The sequence below is a fragment of the Arvicola amphibius genome, chromosome 2 (assembly GCF_903992535.2).
Source record: "Arvicola amphibius chromosome 2, mArvAmp1.2, whole genome shotgun sequence".
Lineage (NCBI taxonomy): Eukaryota > Metazoa > Chordata > Mammalia > Rodentia > Cricetidae > Arvicola > Arvicola amphibius.
The window spans coordinates 139,583,034-139,600,392 of record NC_052048.2 but is presented as its reverse complement, the minus strand read 5'-3'; the positions used below and the strand labels follow the sequence as shown (position 1 = coordinate 139,600,392).

Sequence of the window (17,359 nt, the reverse complement as noted above, 5' to 3'; positions counted from 1 at the left end):
CAATACCCTCTTCTGGACTCTGTGAGCACAGGACCCCAGACACACATGCGAGCAAAACACCTATACACATAAAATAATAAAACAAACTTTTAAAAAGTTAATTATTTAATATTCACCAGTGTTCAATTTTCTCAGATTGTCATATATACAGTCTTCAGTGTCCCCAAGTTTTGCTTTCACAAAGATTCAAAATATTATCGTGGGGTGGTAAACAAACTGAAAGTACTAAAGACATATAAGCCAGGCATGGTGATACACTTCTGTAATCCCTTGTGAGTTCTAGGCTTAAAAACAAACAAACATGAGATGTGGAGCGGAGAGATGGCTCAGTGGGTAAGAGCATCTACTGCTATTACAGAGGACCTGGTTTGGTTCCCAGTACCCACATGGCAACTCACAACCATCAACACACAACTCCAGATCCAAGGTATCTCGTGCCTCTTCTGACCTCCACATGTTCCTGCACATATGTGGTATACACTTAGGCCCCAACACATACAAAACAATTACATTTTTGTTTATTTTTGTTTTTTTTCGAGACAGGGTTTCGCTGGAATTTTAGAGCCTGTCCCGGAACTAGGTCTTGTAGACCAGGCTGGCCTCGAACTCACAGAGATCTGCCTGCCTCTGCCTCCTGAGTGCTGAACAATTATTTCTAAAGGTAGATTTTTTTTGTTCTTGTCATTATTTCATAAGTAATATAGAATGACTCTTTACATTGTTGTAATATTATAAATAATCTAGAGGTGGTTTTAAGTATACAGGAGATGCCAGGCATGACGGCATATGTCTATAATTCTAATATTCAGGAGATTGAGACGAGAAGTTGAGTTCAAGGCCAATTTAGGCTATACAGTTAGTCCTTGACTCAAAAAAATATTAATTTTTGCCATTTGGTTGGTGGTTTAGTTAGGGTTTTTATTTTTGTGATAAAATCTCATGGCCAAAGACAACGTGGGTAGGAAAGGGTTAATTTCAGCTTACTCTTAAGTTATAGTCCATCACTGGGGAAAGTCAGGGCAGTAACTTAAGGAAGGAACCTGGAGGCAGAAACTGAAGTAGAAGGCCATGGAGGAATTCTTACTCACTTGCTTCCTGTGGCTTGCTCATCCTGCTTTCCTATGCAACCCAGTATCACCTACCCAGGAGTGGTACCACCCGTGATGGACTGGATTCTCTCACATTAACTAAGAAAATGCCCCATAGACTTACCTACGGTCAATTTTATGGAAACATTTTCACAATTAAGATTTAAGATCTCTCTTCCCAGATACATCTAAGTTTTCATCAAATGAACAAAAATCAATCAGGACAGTTGACTAAAATATTTATGGGTTTGTTTGCGGTGCTAGATATGCAGTCTAGGGTCGTGCGCATGCTTGGCGAACATTCTGTCCCCTTATGTTTGGACCCTTGCTTTTTTGAGGCTGGTTCTCACTTTTTGACCCAGGCTGAGCTGGAGCTCATGATCTCCCAGCATGCGCCACCACACCCAGTTACAGGGAATGTTTGTATGCTGGTGGGATTAGGGAAATAGCAAAGAGGATATAAGGGACGAGGAAGAGGAGAGGTCACGCCAAGGCTCTCATGACCTCGTGAAGAGGAACAAAGGAAGAATCAGACCCACGATATTTGCTCACCGAAGAAGGCAAATGGGTTACAAAGCTTGGACCTATGCTGGAGGTGTGTAGGCTTCTGTGTTGACTTGGAATGTTGCCCTTGTGGATCCAGCCCCTGGAGAAACAACAGGAGATGACACTGCTCCACCCTTGAAGTCCTGGAGTCCTCTTCCCAAGGCACTTCTTAAAGTGCACAGACAGGAAAGAACCCCAGTCTTTATGAACTTGCAAGATGATGCTTCGTGATAAAACAGGGAGCCGGCTCACGTCAGAACTTGGTCCAGGAAGAGCGTTGTGTGAGACAAATTCTGAGCACAGTCCAAGAAAACAAGAGTCTTGTGGCCTCAGTTTCTGCAAAATCGAATTGTTCTTGGAATGTTTTGTGTTCCTCTCAGGAGTAGGGGATAAGAGTGGTGTTTACTTCAGATTACTCATTATTGCTTGCTGCTGTTATTTAATTAAATATTTAAATTATCCTCTATAGCTCTCTCTGGGAAAACATGTTTTACCCCACGCGGCTTGTCCTTGTGATTGTTGTACACAGCTTAAACGCATGAGATCTTTATACTCCAGCAACGTTTTTTAACCCTGAGAATATAAACTGTCTGATGCTCTGAGTAAAGTTGACTCTTGCCTGAGACTTTACTCCGCCTCATTTATCTGCTCCGTTCTCCCAGGTTCCACTACCCCTAGAGAGGTGTCAGTTCAGAGAGATCAAGTGCCTGGTATAGCTAGAGAATGGATTTGAACCTGCCCTGTCTAGCCCCTAAACTTGTTTTCACCCTAATTATAGTACACATTAGTTTTGTTTTTTCTGTTCTTGGCTTCTTTGGGTTGAGAAAGTTCTTTCTATGTAGTCTAGGCTGACTGTGTAGCTCAGGCTAGCCTTGAACTTCTGATCCTCTAGCCCGAATTTCCTGGTGAGAGGGGAAGCAGACAATAACCAACGAGTACACACCGTGAATGACAGGACTTTTATTATTTCATTTACTGTGATATCCCTGGATCTAGGAAAGCAGCTGACACATAGAGAGAAGAAACTAAAAATATTTAAACTGTTTAAATGGTTACATGTACATGGCATATGACCTTGAGAGATTTAGGAAAGGCTTTTTGCAGGGAACAGCTGTACAGTTGATACCATTCTCAGTGGCTCAGTGAGAAAGAGTCCACTCCTCTCTGTCTCTTTCAATTCCTTCTAGGTGCACAGCTCTGAGATGATTGGAAAGTCAGCATGGCTGGATCCGATGAAGAAGCCAAGGGATGATTGCAGATGAGGTACTTATCTCACCTCCTAGATTAGAACAAGGTCTCATAATTTTCAAGTGCTGGGGTAAAATGGATTAACAGGAACTCTTCCAGGCTGCTGGTGTTACTGTAAACCCTGCAATCACTTTTGTTTTTAAAGAGTTACAGATGGATCTTTATTTAAAACTCTAACCTACAAATTCAGCGTTTTTCACTGACTCAGAGAGTAGAGACCTTCAGGCTTCATAGTCTTTGTTTAGGTGCTGCTGCTTTTGGGGACCTTGGCAGCAGCCCTTGCTGTCATCCTCAAGGCCTGAGCCTTTTTGTGTCCTTGGCAGCCCTGATAGCCCTGATAGCCCTGACAGCCCTGATGGCAGGGTGCTCTCCCTGAGCTTGCCTAACTTTCGGTTCCTCATTCCTCTTGACCTTTGGATCAGCAAGAGCTGCTCCAGGACTACCCGCAGGCTGGCTGTAGATTCTGGGATTCAATGGCTGCATCCCTAGGCCTTATCCCTTGTGTAATCTGGCCCTCCTCACCAGGACACATTCTCAAAGTGCATCATTCATAAAGACAAAGCCAAAACAATAAACCTCAAATCGATTTTGAGGCAATTCTAGTGTCCAGAGACCAAAGAATACTCACAAACCATGCTGTCCTCATGCAACGATCCAACAGTGGTGTGGATGTATGAGCTGAGACCGTAAGCAACAACACAGATGAACCCTGGAGACATTCTGTTCCGCGAGAAAGAAATGAAGGTACAGTAACTACATTAAATATGGTATAACTTTTATAAAGCACCAAATAATGGAAACAAAATAATACAAAGTTTATGTATATCTGCATGCTAAAATTGCTTTTCAAAAGGTATAGAGGCTGGTCTTGGTGGTCCCTTTCTGTAATCCCAACACAGGGTCAGAGGCAAGTGGACCTTGAACTCAAGAGCAGCCTAGACTACTAGAAGACCTGATCTAAAAAGAATATATATCAAGAACTTGGTAGTTCAGTGGAAGAGTGCTTGCTTAGCATGCACAGGGCCCTAGTTTGCATCCCTAATGCCCCACCCTCTGTGGACTGGGTGGAGAGAAAAATAGAAAAATAAAAACAAAAATGTAAATGAGTTACCTCTGAAGATGAGTCAGACTAATAGAAGAGGACCTTAAATAGGTAGATGAAAGAAATTGATAATTTTCTAGTTTTTTCTCATCACCTGTGCTTTATGGATGTTTCTTTTTTATTATACTATTTCAAATGTCAGATACGAATCATGTGACTTCTTCTGTATGCTTGATAAAAGCAGATAAAGAAAATGAGCCAACTAGCTTAGGATGGAGCTGTGCATGACAGTTTCATGTCTGCCACCCATATAGCCATCTGCCGGGGCTGGCAGGAGAGCACTTTGGCATCTGCAGGCTCTTGCTCACTGCACCATGGGTGCCAAGAGGTGAGCTGGTCCCTTACGTGAGAAATGAAACACTCCTTCAAAGTTGGAACTCCCAAATACCCAGTAATTACACACAGAGAGTGGGTACCACTCAGAGAAAGCATCCTTTATTTGTGTTTAAATATCCCTTTACTGTTTGACAGCATAATGAGCCCACTGATCAGAACTAGGGATATAAACCTGCTCTTTTACAGTTTTCTGTATTCCCATTGTGCTGCACAAAGCTGCCAAAGATCACGCCTTAGGCTCTTGTAGTCTTCAACACAGACACGGAGACACATGTTCTCAGCTATACATGTAGAACCAAGTGTCTGATCTCACTTGGCCTCATGTGATGGAAGTCACAAGTCTCATCAATCTTTCTGGTCTATGGTTTCTGGAATCCTGGCACCTCTTGCCATCTGTAAATGGCTAAGTTCATTAATTCTAATTAAGTGTCAGAAATGAACATCAAAAACATACAGAGAGGCCTTTGCCTTAATGAAGACTATTACCAACATCTGAGCTTAGCTGTGTGCCAAACACAGGAAATCTTGACCTGGAGTGGCAGGCTGTTTTGAAGAATGCTAAAAGAATTTTGAGAAATACTTTCCCACCATTTTAAATAAGTTTGAAACCATAGAAAAATCTTTGCTTACTCTCTTCATAATGAAAATAAAGACTGCTTAAATCATCTTGAAGATACGGTCAATATAAATAACTTGGTTATTTTGATACTCTGGGTTTTTGCTTTATGTTGCTAATTAAATGTTTCATCATGAAAATCAGATAATTGTTATTGCTCCATTTTACTTTCTCTAAATTAGGTAGAATGTCAATAATTGATTCAGACTATGAAGGTAATTTTTTTGCAAATTGAAAAATGACTTCTAATAAAGTCATTACAGGTACTATCCCCCGTTTTTTGTTCGCGCGTGTGTGTGTGTGTGTGTGTGATGAGCACATATTCACATACACTTGTGTATAGAAAATTGTTTTTGTCTGGCTTTTGGTTTTTTGAGGCAGGATCTCATATAGCTCAGGTTGTTTTGGAACTCAAAGGGTAGCTGAGGATAATCTTGAACTCCTCCTGTTCCCCTGCTTCCAATAAGTGTTAGAATTATAGGCAAACATCACAACATGCAGTTGGAAAACATATGTTAAAACACTGCCTACTAGAATATGTACAGTTGATTTATAAAAAAATTAATTTGTTAATGATTTTTGTTAGATTAATTCATGAATAGTTTTTCATACTTTTGGTTATTGTTTGAAAATGGCAAGCAGAGCATGATACATGTAACTAAAAGTTCTACTCTCTTCTAGGATGATTTTTGATATAGTTATTAATATTTCTCTGTATAAACTCTTGATTTTCAGACACCACACTACCAATATATTCAATCATTTATTCATTCATTTTATTAGGTGCTAAGACCATGGTGATGAACAAAATCAAATGTGACCTTATAGAAACATCTACCTACTGATAGAGAATGATATTATAAAATAACTACAAAACTAATAAATAATTATAAGAGTGAATAAACAGTAGGTATATAGTGTCAAAAGATTGTAGTAGGGAGATGGGGCTTGGTGGTGCAGGCCTGAAATCCAGCTACTTTGGAGGCTAAGGCAGGAGGATTCCAAGTTCAAGGCCTATGTAGGCAACTTAGTGAGACCCTGTCTCAAAATAACTAGCCAAAAAGAGGACTGGAGACAGCTAGTGGCAGAGCATTGACCTAGCATGTGGAGGGTTCTAATTCTACAAAAGAAAAAGAATTTTTAGGATCTCAGAAGGCTTCCCTAAGAATATGGTATATGCTATGAAGAAGGACAAGCGTAAAGAACTGACCTTCTGAGTCAGGTGTGGTATGGTGGCTGTAATCCTACCACTGGGGAGACAGAGAAAGGAGGATTGTGAGGTCAGGGTCAGCTATGTTACACAGTGAATCCCCACCTCAAACTTGACCATTTGAACTTCTTTTTCATTAGAATTCCTTTTAATTACTGGCATTTACTCTCAACTCTACTATAGATCATTAACTGTAATTAAGTTCACAAAAATTGACTGTTTATTGTCTGCTGAGTAGTATGGAAAAGCACAAAAACAAGGCTCTTGCCTTCTGTGAATTGACTTACTATGGAGAAAAGCTCAAGATGATAATACGAAAATTTGATAAGCAAATAAGTCAGATGCAAACACGGCCCTGAGCTTATGGCGCACATTTTAGGCTTTGCAGAATGAATGGGAGTGTGAGCACAGACCCAGAGGGGGAAGCATTCCTGTAGAACGTAGGAAATCAATTCCAGAAACTGTGTGTTGCTTATGAAACTGAGGTTTCATAAGAGGAAGTGGCTGGGGCTGGACAGTTAGATTGTAATCAGGCTGTGGCAGTTCTTGATCAGCGTGCTAAGTCCTTTGTGCAAGTTTTTGAAAGTAGTGGATGATAATTAGTGTGTGTGTTGCTCTGCTCAACTTGCCCAGTAACGTGGTTCTGAGCCAAGGAAATGATTAGCTCTGTAACCCTGGCTCTGTCTGCTTTTAACCTGGCTGAAGGTGAGAGCAGCAAATCACGTGCATTTGGAGCAACACAAAGCCTGTGTCCTGTGGTCACCAACTTTGCTCCACTTAACACTGATAAGCCGAAAACATCCTGTAAGTCAAACAACTTCAGTTTCTGTTTCTGTTGTTAGTTTCTATTTCTTCTTGAGCTGTAGGGAGAGTCTGGGCCATCAAAGAAGGCCTAAATCTCATATAGTCTGCTTTTTAAAAACTGTATTTGTTTTCAGTCAAGACAAAACAAATAAACCCCTTAACAGACAACTAAGCATGTTGTGCCTTACTGAACATCACCTTGAGAGAAAGGAATAAAATGTATTCTTAGGAACTCTGCGTTGGAGGCCAGCCTGGTCTATAGGGCAATTTACAGGACAACCGGGGCTACACAGACAAACCCTGTCTCAAAAAATCAAACCAAACTAAAACAACCCTCCCCCCCCCCGCCAAAAAAGACAGGAAGTGGGTAGCACAGGCCCAAGGTAAGGCTTGAAAACCATACTGCTTAGCATGTCTCATGAAGAACCAGTCATTTTGTCCCTGGTGACCACACAGCTAGTTCTGCTGACCCAATTGATGCTGTTGAATCTCCCTCTGAAGACCCAGATTTAGCTGCCAACATGCTAAGTATATATAGAGGATGGAGACAGTTTTGTTGGGGAAGTGCTTGTCACACAAGCTTGAGGACCCGAGTCTGATCTCCAGCACCCTTTTAAAAACAGATGTGGCGGTGTGTGCTTGCAATCCTAGTGCCAAGGAGCCCGAGATAGGCAGATCCCTGGGACACGTTGGCCATCCAGCAAAGCTTAAAGAGGAATCCACGGGACCTAGCAAGATGGTCTCTCTCAGTAAACATGACAGAGAGCTTTTGAGGAATGACACCCAAGGTTGACCTCTGGCATCTTGTATAGACATGTGCATATATACCTGCACATATGAACATACACACACAGTATACGTATGCTGGCTTTTCTTTTTTGAAACAGGGTCTCTTTGTTTAACTCAGACTGGCCTCAAACTCCCAGTCTTTCTGCCTCTATCTCTACTATGTGTGTGCCTCCATGCTCAGCAGTGTGTGTGTGTGTCCATGTGTGTGTATGTATGTATGTATGTAGGCATGTATAGACAGATAGATATAAATAGATGTGCATAAATAAATAGATCCAGCAATTGCTGGATCAAATGGTATACCGCAGATATCATGGGTATTCCTAAATTGTGTTTTGGAACATGTGCTAATTTATTCCCCATATGACTGCATGTAAGAATTCTTGTCTCTTGTCTTGTATCCATTTGAAAGATTACCTCAATTGAAAACTTTATTTATTTATATTTATATATATATTTTATATAAATATAAAATATATAGATTTTGTATCAAAGCAATAATGATGATAGTAGTTAACATTTACTAAAAACAGATATGTTCCAGATACCATTCTAAAATACATGTAGTAACTCATTTAATATGAAAAATAAGCCTTTGAGATAAACGCTAATGTTAACATTCTCACTTGCTGTGAGGGAACTGAAGTTCCAAAGGTTAAGCAAATATTTAAATTATCCAAGTCCCCAGAGCTTGGATAGTAACCCAGGTATCACCTATGTTCTTTATATACAGCCTCTCTAATACCTACTGTTCTATGATTTTGTTTAGTGTCTTAGCAATATTTGTTAACTTTGTTCTTTTAATGACGCAAAATGAAGGCATATTATAATCTAACCATTCCCTTTACAAATTTTAAAAGATTATTTAATCTTATATATGAGTGGTTTTCTTGCATGTATGTATGTGTACCACATGCCTAGTATACTTGAAGGCCATAAAAATATGTCAGATCTCCTAGAACTGGAGGTACAAAGGGTTGTGAGTTACTGTGTAGGTGTTGAGAATTGAACCCAGGTCCTCTGTAAGAGCAGCAAGTGCTCTTAACTGCTGAGCCATCACCCCAGGCCCAGAACCATTCTTTTATGGATCAATAATTGAGCTTGAATAGTGTTTTCTTATTTAAAACAAAACATCCTCTTAAGTATTATTTTTCTGCATGTATACAAGTATTCTCAAGATACCTAAAAGTGCAATTGCTGGATCAAATGGTATATCGTAGATATCATGGGTATTCCTAAATTGTGTTTTGGAAAATGTGCTAATTTATTCCCCATATGACTGCATGTAAGAATTCTTGTCTCTTGTCTTGTATCCATTTGAAAGATTACCTCAATTGAAAACTTTATTTATTTATTTATGTTTGCTTGTTTTATTTATTGTTGGGCAAGGTATTTGGATGGCTTGGGACTCACTATAAAGACCAGACCAGTATCAAGCTTGGGATTCTCTGGAAAGCCGGGATTACAAGTCTGGACCACCATACCCAGGCTGAAAAGTGTTCAATGGTAATTGTAAAGTGCACTTCACTGAGTGTTAGTGTAGCTCAGCAGCCCCTTGTGTGTTCACTGGTCATTTACTCTCTTCTTACTATGAATTGGCTATTTCTATTTTTAACACATTTTTTTCTATTTGTTAGTATTTTTCTTGATTTGAGGGCATTCCTCATTTAAAAAAACCTTTGTCCATTGCATGTCATTGATAATTAATTTCATGTGAACTGAGAACTAAGAAATTTTATAAGCAACGGAGGGCTGAGGGTATAACTCAGAGAAACAGGGCTTTCTTGGCATTTATGGGAAAGCAGAAAATTCTCTCTCTCTCTCTCTCTCTCTCTCTCTCTCTCTCTCTCTCTCTCTCTCTCTCTCTCTCTGGTAAAAACAAGCGGGGGGTGAAATCCGAGCAAGCTTGTTGACTAGTTAACTGAGTTATGCTAATAGCAGTTTTCTTTTTGGTATTGTAGCATGGTATGAATGATGTTCCCATGGGAGAAGCTCCTGATGCTGAGTTTTTGCTAAACTAGAACAGAATGGATGACCTAGAGCAACAGGACTCTACTCTCTCACAGTTCTGCAGATGATAGCTCCGCAGTCCAGCAGTCCAAGGTCAAGACGTTGTCTTGAAGGGATGAGTAATGTTCCTGAAGATGACCTGAGCAGCGCCCTACCTTTCCTCTTCCTGGCTGTTATGGTTACCAAACAATGTGTGCTGCTCCTGGGTTTGTTGATATAACTTGTATCTCTGTGTCATGTGCTTCATCCTTCATGTGTCTTTGGTCATAGTTTCCTCTTTTTATGAGAGCATAAGTCATTGGATTTAGCATTCAACCTAATCTAGTATAATTTCATCTCAACCTGACAGATCTGGAAAGATTCTCTTTCCAGATAAGGTCATATATTGGCACTTGGGATTAGGACTGAAGCATATCTCTTGGGAGAACACAATTCACATTTTGTCCTGCCTTCTGAAAGTCTATACTTATTCTAAGATATTTCTTAAGAGCCTAACTAGAAAGTCATATTGAAATTGTTAATAATGGTTACTTCTTGGAAGGATTTTCCATTTTATGTACTTTACCAGTATATCTTGACTTTTGTTGAAATTTTGGCGTATGATATTTACAGTTAATTTTAAAACTAAAAGCTTGGCACAAAAATGTGGCCCTAACATCACAGAGACCGGTGCTTAGTCTTTCAGAAAGAGCTTCAGTAACAACATGAAGCAGCAAGGAGATGGTAAAGGGAGGCTTTTAGACCTGAAGCAGAGAGGCGAGATAAGAAATGTGTCTATCCATTACGATGAGCAGGATTGCTCTGCCTGGTGGTGCAGGCTGGTAGTTACTTCTGGTTACTTGGAAGGCTGAGACAGAAGGATGGGAATTGTAATGCTTGCTTGGGCTACACAGCTGACAAGAAGGGGTGAATTTGAGAAAAGTCAGAGAGCAGCATGTGCCAGCGAGCAGCGCGTGCAAGCTGGGGATTTACCAGATTCTGGGGTCTTGGCTAGGGAAACTGGGTCTTAGTGTTGCCGTTTATTGAGGTGATAGAGAGTGGTCATTCTCCACTTTCCCTTGCCCCAAACCCTTCTCCATTCCTGACTTCCCTGCTTTCTGCCCCAAGAAGCTGACTAGGAAGGAACTAAACACTTGACTTCTGACTGCAGATAGAATTTAAGTCAATCAGTAACATCATCATGATACAATAGAGAAAGGCCACAGGTTAGTCATCATTATGGTTACAGCTTCTGTCACATGTATATCATAAGTTCATTGCCTCAATAACTTTTAGATTTTCCCTGTGGCCAGTTCTGTGTCGCTAGAGAAGTTTAGCAGATTTTGTGAATGGTTATGTCACTAAACTCTTATCAGTGACTTCCTCAGTATGCCTTGTGGTAGTGTAGGCATGTGCTCCTGTACTCAGGAAGTAAGACAGAGATCACAGATTCAAGAAGAGCCTGGTCACCACTCCTGGGAATATACCCAAGAGATGCTCTATCATACTACAAGAGCATTTCTTCAACTATGTTCATAGCAGCATTATTTGTAATAACCAGAACCTGGAAACAATGTAGATGCCCCTCAATGGAAGAATGGATAAAGTGTGGAATATGTATGCATTAGGGCACTACTCAGTGGTAAAAAACAATGACATCTTGAATTTTGCATGCAAATGGATGGAAATAGAGAACACTATCCGGAGTGAGGTAACCCAGACCCAAAAAGATGAATATGGTATGTACTCACTCATTAGTGGATTCTAGCCATAAATGAAGGACATTGAGCCTATAATTCATGATCCTAGAGAAGCTAAATAGGAAGGTGAACCCCTCTCCCCCCAAAAACATGCAGTTATCCTCCTGGATATTGGAAGTAGACAAGATTTCCAGGCAAAAATGGAGAGCTTGGGGGTGGGGGTGGGATGGGGGTAAGGAGAGATGGGGAGAGAGAAGTGAGAAGGGGAAGATGGGGAGAACTTGGGGGAATGGGACAGTTGGGATGGAGGAGGAGTGGATATGGGAGCAGGGAAGTATATATCTTAATTAAGGGAGCCATTTGAGGGTTGGCAAGAGACTGGACTCTAGAGGGGTTCCCAGGTGTCCAAGGAGATATCCCCAGCTTGTTCCTTGAGCAGCTGAGGAGAGGGTGCCTGAACTGACCCTATACTACAGCCACTCTGATGGATATCTTACATACCACCATAGAACCTTCATCTGGCAATGGATGGAGATAGAGACAGAGACCCACATTGGAGCACTGGACTGAGCTCCCAAGGTCCAAATGAGGAGCAGAAGGAGAGAGAACATGAGCAAGGAAGTCAGGGCCGTGAGGGATGCACCCACCCACTGTGACAGTGGGGCCGATCTAGTGGGAACTCACCAAGGCCAGCCGGACTGGGTCTGATGGAGCATATGATCAAATTGGACTCTCTGAACGTGGCTTACATGGAGGGCTGACTGAGAAGCCAAGGACAATGGCACTGGGTTTTGATTCTACTCCATGTACTGGCTTTGTGGCAACCTAGTATGTTTGGATGCTCACCTTCCTAGACCTGCATGGAGGGGGGAGGACCTTGGACTTCCCATAGGGTAGGGAACCCTGACTGCTCTTTGGACTGGAGGGGGAAGGGAAGGGGGAATGGGAGATGGGAGAGGGAAATGGGAGGAGGTGAAAATTTGTAATAATAATAATAATAATAAAGAAAAAAGAAGAACCTGGTCATGAGATTCTGTCTCAGAAAAATAAGGAATAAGTAAAAACAAATAAATATACAGTTTTGCACATTTCAACAATTCAATTTCTATTTTGAAGAACCCAGTTGCAAGATTTTCAAAAATTTGGGCATGTCATTCATAGCTAAGATGGAGTCAGGGAGACTCAGGAACATTAGCCAGGCTGTGTGTGGGTATTCACTTCGATGTCCTTTACCCCATTGCCAGCTCAGAGAAATCACCAGAGTTGGTGGCTGATGGGGAGGTGATGTATGCTACAAATATGTTTTATTGCCATTGGTTAATAAAGAAGCTGCTTTTGGCCAATGGCTTAACAGAGTAAAGCTAGGCAGGCGAACTATAAGTAAATACTGGGAGAAAGAAGGTGGAGTCAGGGAGAAGCCACATAGACTCCCGCAGGGAACAGACAGCTGCTCTGGAACCCACTGAAACTTTGCCGGTAGGCTAGGACCTCGTGGTGATGCACAGATTAGTAGAGATGGGTTAGTCTGGGATATAACAGCTAGCTAGAAACATGTTTAAGCTATTGGCCAAACAGTTTTGCAAATAATATAGTTTCTGTGTGATTATTTCGAGTCAGGGTGGTCAGGAAACGAACTCGCAGCCTCCCCCCAACAGGTGGCAGGGAGCACGCCACACATCTTTCTCTACTTATGACTGGGCCCATAGTTACAGGTTCATTCTACTCTGACTAACTCTCTGACTAAAGGTTCCTTCAAAGTTGTTGTCAATAGTTCAAAAACAGGTATGGATATTATCCAGACCTGGTATTTCAGATATTAAGAAGTAGATCTGTTTCTACCTCAAGCAAAGGTCAAGTCTCCATTCCACCCTGATTTCGACCAGAGAGTTCTGCTCTCTCAAGGTTATTGTCAACAGGTGTGGCTAATATCCAGCCCTTGTATTTCAGGTACTAAGAAGTAGATCTGTTTCTACCTCAAACAAAAGTCTAAGGATCCAATTAAGTTCCTACTCCCTTAGGGAGATAACCATGCATTTCACCCAGGGAATAGTTTTCCTACAGAATGTTTTGGTCTAGGTTGTGAGCATTACTTGTCTTGTTCTGGCAATAGAATATTTAACTAAGAATGTAGCCTGTATCCTTCAACTGGTCTGTTCATTTCTTTGTATCATGCTAATGCCATTTTTATCTTACTCCTACCTTTTGGGTTGGGGTATGTTAAACACGGGTGATGTCAGAACTCACCGGAACTCCCTCCTGCTACTCCTGTGCTCTTTTACCATCTTCACTCACATCTTTGCTCTTTAGTTATTTTTCTGCTCCCCATGGACCGACCCTGGGAAGAGGTATTCTTGTCGAAGCTGGTCTCCGAAATATTTAGAACACATTTGTCCCTGGTTTCTTCTCAAGTCATTTTTCTATGTAGCTTACATTTTCTCCCCAATTGGGGGTTTGAGATTTTGGAAACTAAAGCCAGATAGGTTTTCTTCCATGATCCATTCCTACGGCGGCAAGCAAGCTACTTTATAAGGGCGAGGCTTGGGGAGGTTGGGGAAATTGCGAGCTACATATAGAGAAAAGTACCAGGTGGGGGGGTAAGCTAATGTATCCGTATCATGCCACACAGATATCAGTTTCTTTCTTTTTTTCTGGCACAGGATATTGGATTTAGGGTCTCATGCCAGCTAAGAAACTGCTATGATACTGAGCTATGTCCGCAGCCCTCTTTTTGCCTTTCATTTTGAGAAAGGTCTTCCTCAGTTGCTCAGGCTAGCCTTGAAGTCACTCTGTCATCCCTGAACTTGTGATCCCCGTGTTTCAGTCTTCCGAGTGTCGAGAGTTGCAGCTAGCACCCTCGGATTTGGCGTTAGATTGGTCTTTAAAGCAGTTGAATTGGGACAGGAAGGAGAAGAATGGGATGCATGTTGGAAGGAGATCTGGAGAGAAAGTAGGCTTGACCTGCAGTGACAGCACATGTGGACCTGAACCTGCCCATCCTTCCCACGGATGATGCAGCCTCAGTGACAAACCGCTTCAAGCTGGCCTTGGAGATCTGTCACTTGCATTTAGTTCTCCATAGGTACAGAGATGACAATTGAGAGTCTGGAGTAGGAGGGCTTTCTGACTATTTGTTACTTTCATTGGTTAAATAAAGAAACTGCCTTGGCCTTTTGATAGGACAGTAGCTTAGATAGGCAGAGTAGACTGAACAGAGGGCTGGGAGAAAGAAAGCAGAGTTAGGCAGACGCCATGATTCTCCTGCCCGAGACAGACTGACGCTCGTTAGACTCATCCTGGTAAGCCACAGTCAAGTGGCAATACAGATTATTAGAAATGGGTTAAACGAATATGTAAGAGTTAGCCAATAAGAGACTAGAGATAATGGGCCAGGCAGTGTTTAAATGAATACAGTTTTTGTGTTATTATTTCCGGGGCTAAGCTAGCTGTGTGGGATCTGGGCGGGACGGAAAGCAGGCCTGTTAGCCTCATCACTACAAGAGTCTGTTTCGGTTTTTCCCTGGATAAGATTACCTGGTACCTGTTGTTGAGTCTAGAAAGGAAATTGAAAGGAAAGGAGGGATGGTGTAGATAGGAAAGGGTACAAGAAAGGACATGTCCGGCTGGGGAAACAGCTCAGCAGTAGAACAATCTCCTGGCAATTCGAAGACCCTAGAGAGATTCAATTCTCCAGCACTCCACATTCTGCCAGGCCTAGTGGCTCATACCTGCAGCCCCAGTTCCTCAGGAGGCTCAGGCAGGAGGATTGCAAAATTAGGAACTTCCTGGGCTACAGAGGGAATTCAAGACCAGCCTGGGAAATTTTCAGAGATCCTGGCTCAAAATAAACTTAGCCTAGTGGTGCATGCTTGTAATCCCAGCACCTTGGAGACAGAGGCAGGAGGATCATAGATTCAAGGTTGATTTGAACTACATAGCAGTTTAGAGGCATCCTGGACTACTTAGTGAGATCCTGTCTTGAAAACATGATTAATCAGCCAGACCTGAGAGTTCACACTTTTAACCCTAGCTACTCAATGAGGCTGAAGCAATAAGATCTTGAGTTCTAGACCTGCCTGAGTAACTTAGTGAAGACTGGCTCCCTGATGAACAGTGAGATGAAAGAGCTGGAGCTGTTGCTTGGGTTGTGCTCACTTGTTTAGCATGTGTGAGCCCCTGGCTTTGATCTCTAGCATAACAAAAGCAACCAAATTAACCAAGTGTTAGAGAGGAAATTTCAGCAACTCACAGCTTGTCTTGAAACTTAACATATCATGCTAAACAACTTTAAACAAATTTTCTCAATTTACTAAAATCAAAAGCCATGTTCTAAACACGGTCAGCATAGAGTGCTGAGTAATTATTCTATGCCTCCTTTGTCCTTGAGGCAACATGTTTATAAATATGGTGTCTTCTCGTCTATTAAACCCGGTGCTAAATGGTAATAAATCATCATTCGCTGAATTCTACAATTTAAACTATATTGTCAATGAAATTCTTACACCTATGCATCATAATTAACATCAAATAACAGTACAAAATTGCAGTACGGCAAAGGACTGCAGGGCAGTAATTCTGGCTGGTCATAACTAAATCAACTCACTGAGTTAGCTAGTGGAAGCTGAAGAAAGTGATGTATCGGTCAGAGTCCTATCAGCAGAGAGGACAAGCAGTGATCTGAACAGGGGAAAGTTTAATTGAAAAATCTGACTGTATCAGGCTCAGACTAATAGGAATAAAGGGAACTCAAAGGATGTAACAAAGAAAGATATGAGGAGCAAATTACTACCTGCAGGGCAGAGATGCCCCCAAAGGAGCCGCTCTCAGGGATGAGTTCTACACTGGATGGCACCACAGGAGGCTACTGAATAAAGAGCGTTCTCTGAGAGAACTCAAGGACTTTTCAGAAATCTGTCACGGAGAACTTCCGAGAATTTTGCTGTTATGGTCTTGGCAAGTTGTTCAAGGTGGGAGGAACATCTCGCTTGGGGCATTCCATGTTAAAACTTTTTAGAGGATAATGCATGGGGATAGGGGGTGGGGCCGGTAGGAGGCAGTTGTGGGGGAGGGGAAGGCTGGGTTCATCAGCACGGGAAGTCCCTGACTTGCAGGCACAGGACACTGGGAAAGCTGAGTGAGATGTGGACTTTGGAAAAGCCACGTATGCTGCAAGAGTCTGTTTAGGGAGTGCACAGGAACCAGGAAGTAGAATACTTTCTCTTGAAGCCTGTCCAGCACTTTCCACCTGTTCTAGCTGTTTTAACACTGCCAGCTATAAAAGAGAACGTAAGTGCAAAAGGGTGGCTATGGATCTGAGAGGTACTAATTGGTCATTGGAAAGGCAATCAATTACTAATTTCTTTCCATTTTTTTCAGACCCTTCAACAATTCTTCCTTTCCTTCCTTCTTTTCTTTCTTTTTCTCTTTTAAAAAGAAAATGAATTAGGACAACGTTGGATTCCCAGCACCTACACGGTGCTCACAACTGTCTGTAACTCCAGTTTCTAGGGATCCAACGCCCTCCAGTGGCCTCCCTGGACAACGACAACAGACTCGGAAATCACCCATACACATAAAATAAAAGCAAATGAACTTTAAAAAAATTAATATTTTAAAACTATTTTTCAAAAGTGAGTTGTTGCGAATTTCAGGCTGAGATTATTCCCCTAACAGAGACTTCCCACAGAGATGAGCGGTAGCATGAATTCTAATTGGTCTTAATAATAAAAACCTGGAGTCAGACATTGGCGTAAATTCTGAAAGATCAGAGAAGCAATGTGGCCAGCCGCTAGAGAGTTCTTAACTCTACCAATGCTCAGACGAAGGGGCGATCCTGTCGTCAGACTGCCTCCTCAGACTGACTGCCTCTGACTGCACTGCTCCTCAGACTACACGGAGCTCCTGTCTCCTCCCGCCTTCTATTCCTTTCTCCAC

General features: G+C 41.8%; 1 protein-coding gene and 1 long non-coding RNA gene across 3 annotated transcripts in view; both read left to right on the top strand.

Annotated features, from left to right (window-relative positions):
* Positions 1-3,332: 3,332 nt before the first annotated feature.
* On the top strand, positions 3,333-11,282 carry LOC119808070. 2 transcript variants are annotated; one of them, XR_005284397.1, is made up of 3 exons: positions 3,333-3,626; positions 9,129-9,245; positions 9,701-11,282. It is a non-coding gene; the product is annotated as an uncharacterized LOC119808070 (long non-coding RNA). The 2 variants fall into 2 exon arrangements; XR_005284398.1 differs by lacking the exon at positions 3,333-3,626 and adding an exon at positions 6,698-6,950.
* A 5,300-nt stretch (positions 11,283-16,582) lies between these two features.
* The window catches only part of Tax1bp1 (Tax1 binding protein 1), a 64,327-nt gene continuing 63,550 nt past the window's right edge, over positions 16,583-17,359 (top strand). Inside the window, exon 1 of the mRNA XM_038318474.2 lies at positions 16,583-16,711. The gene's annotated coding sequence lies outside the window, so the exon portion shown is untranslated. The remainder of the gene's footprint in view (positions 16,712-17,359) is intronic.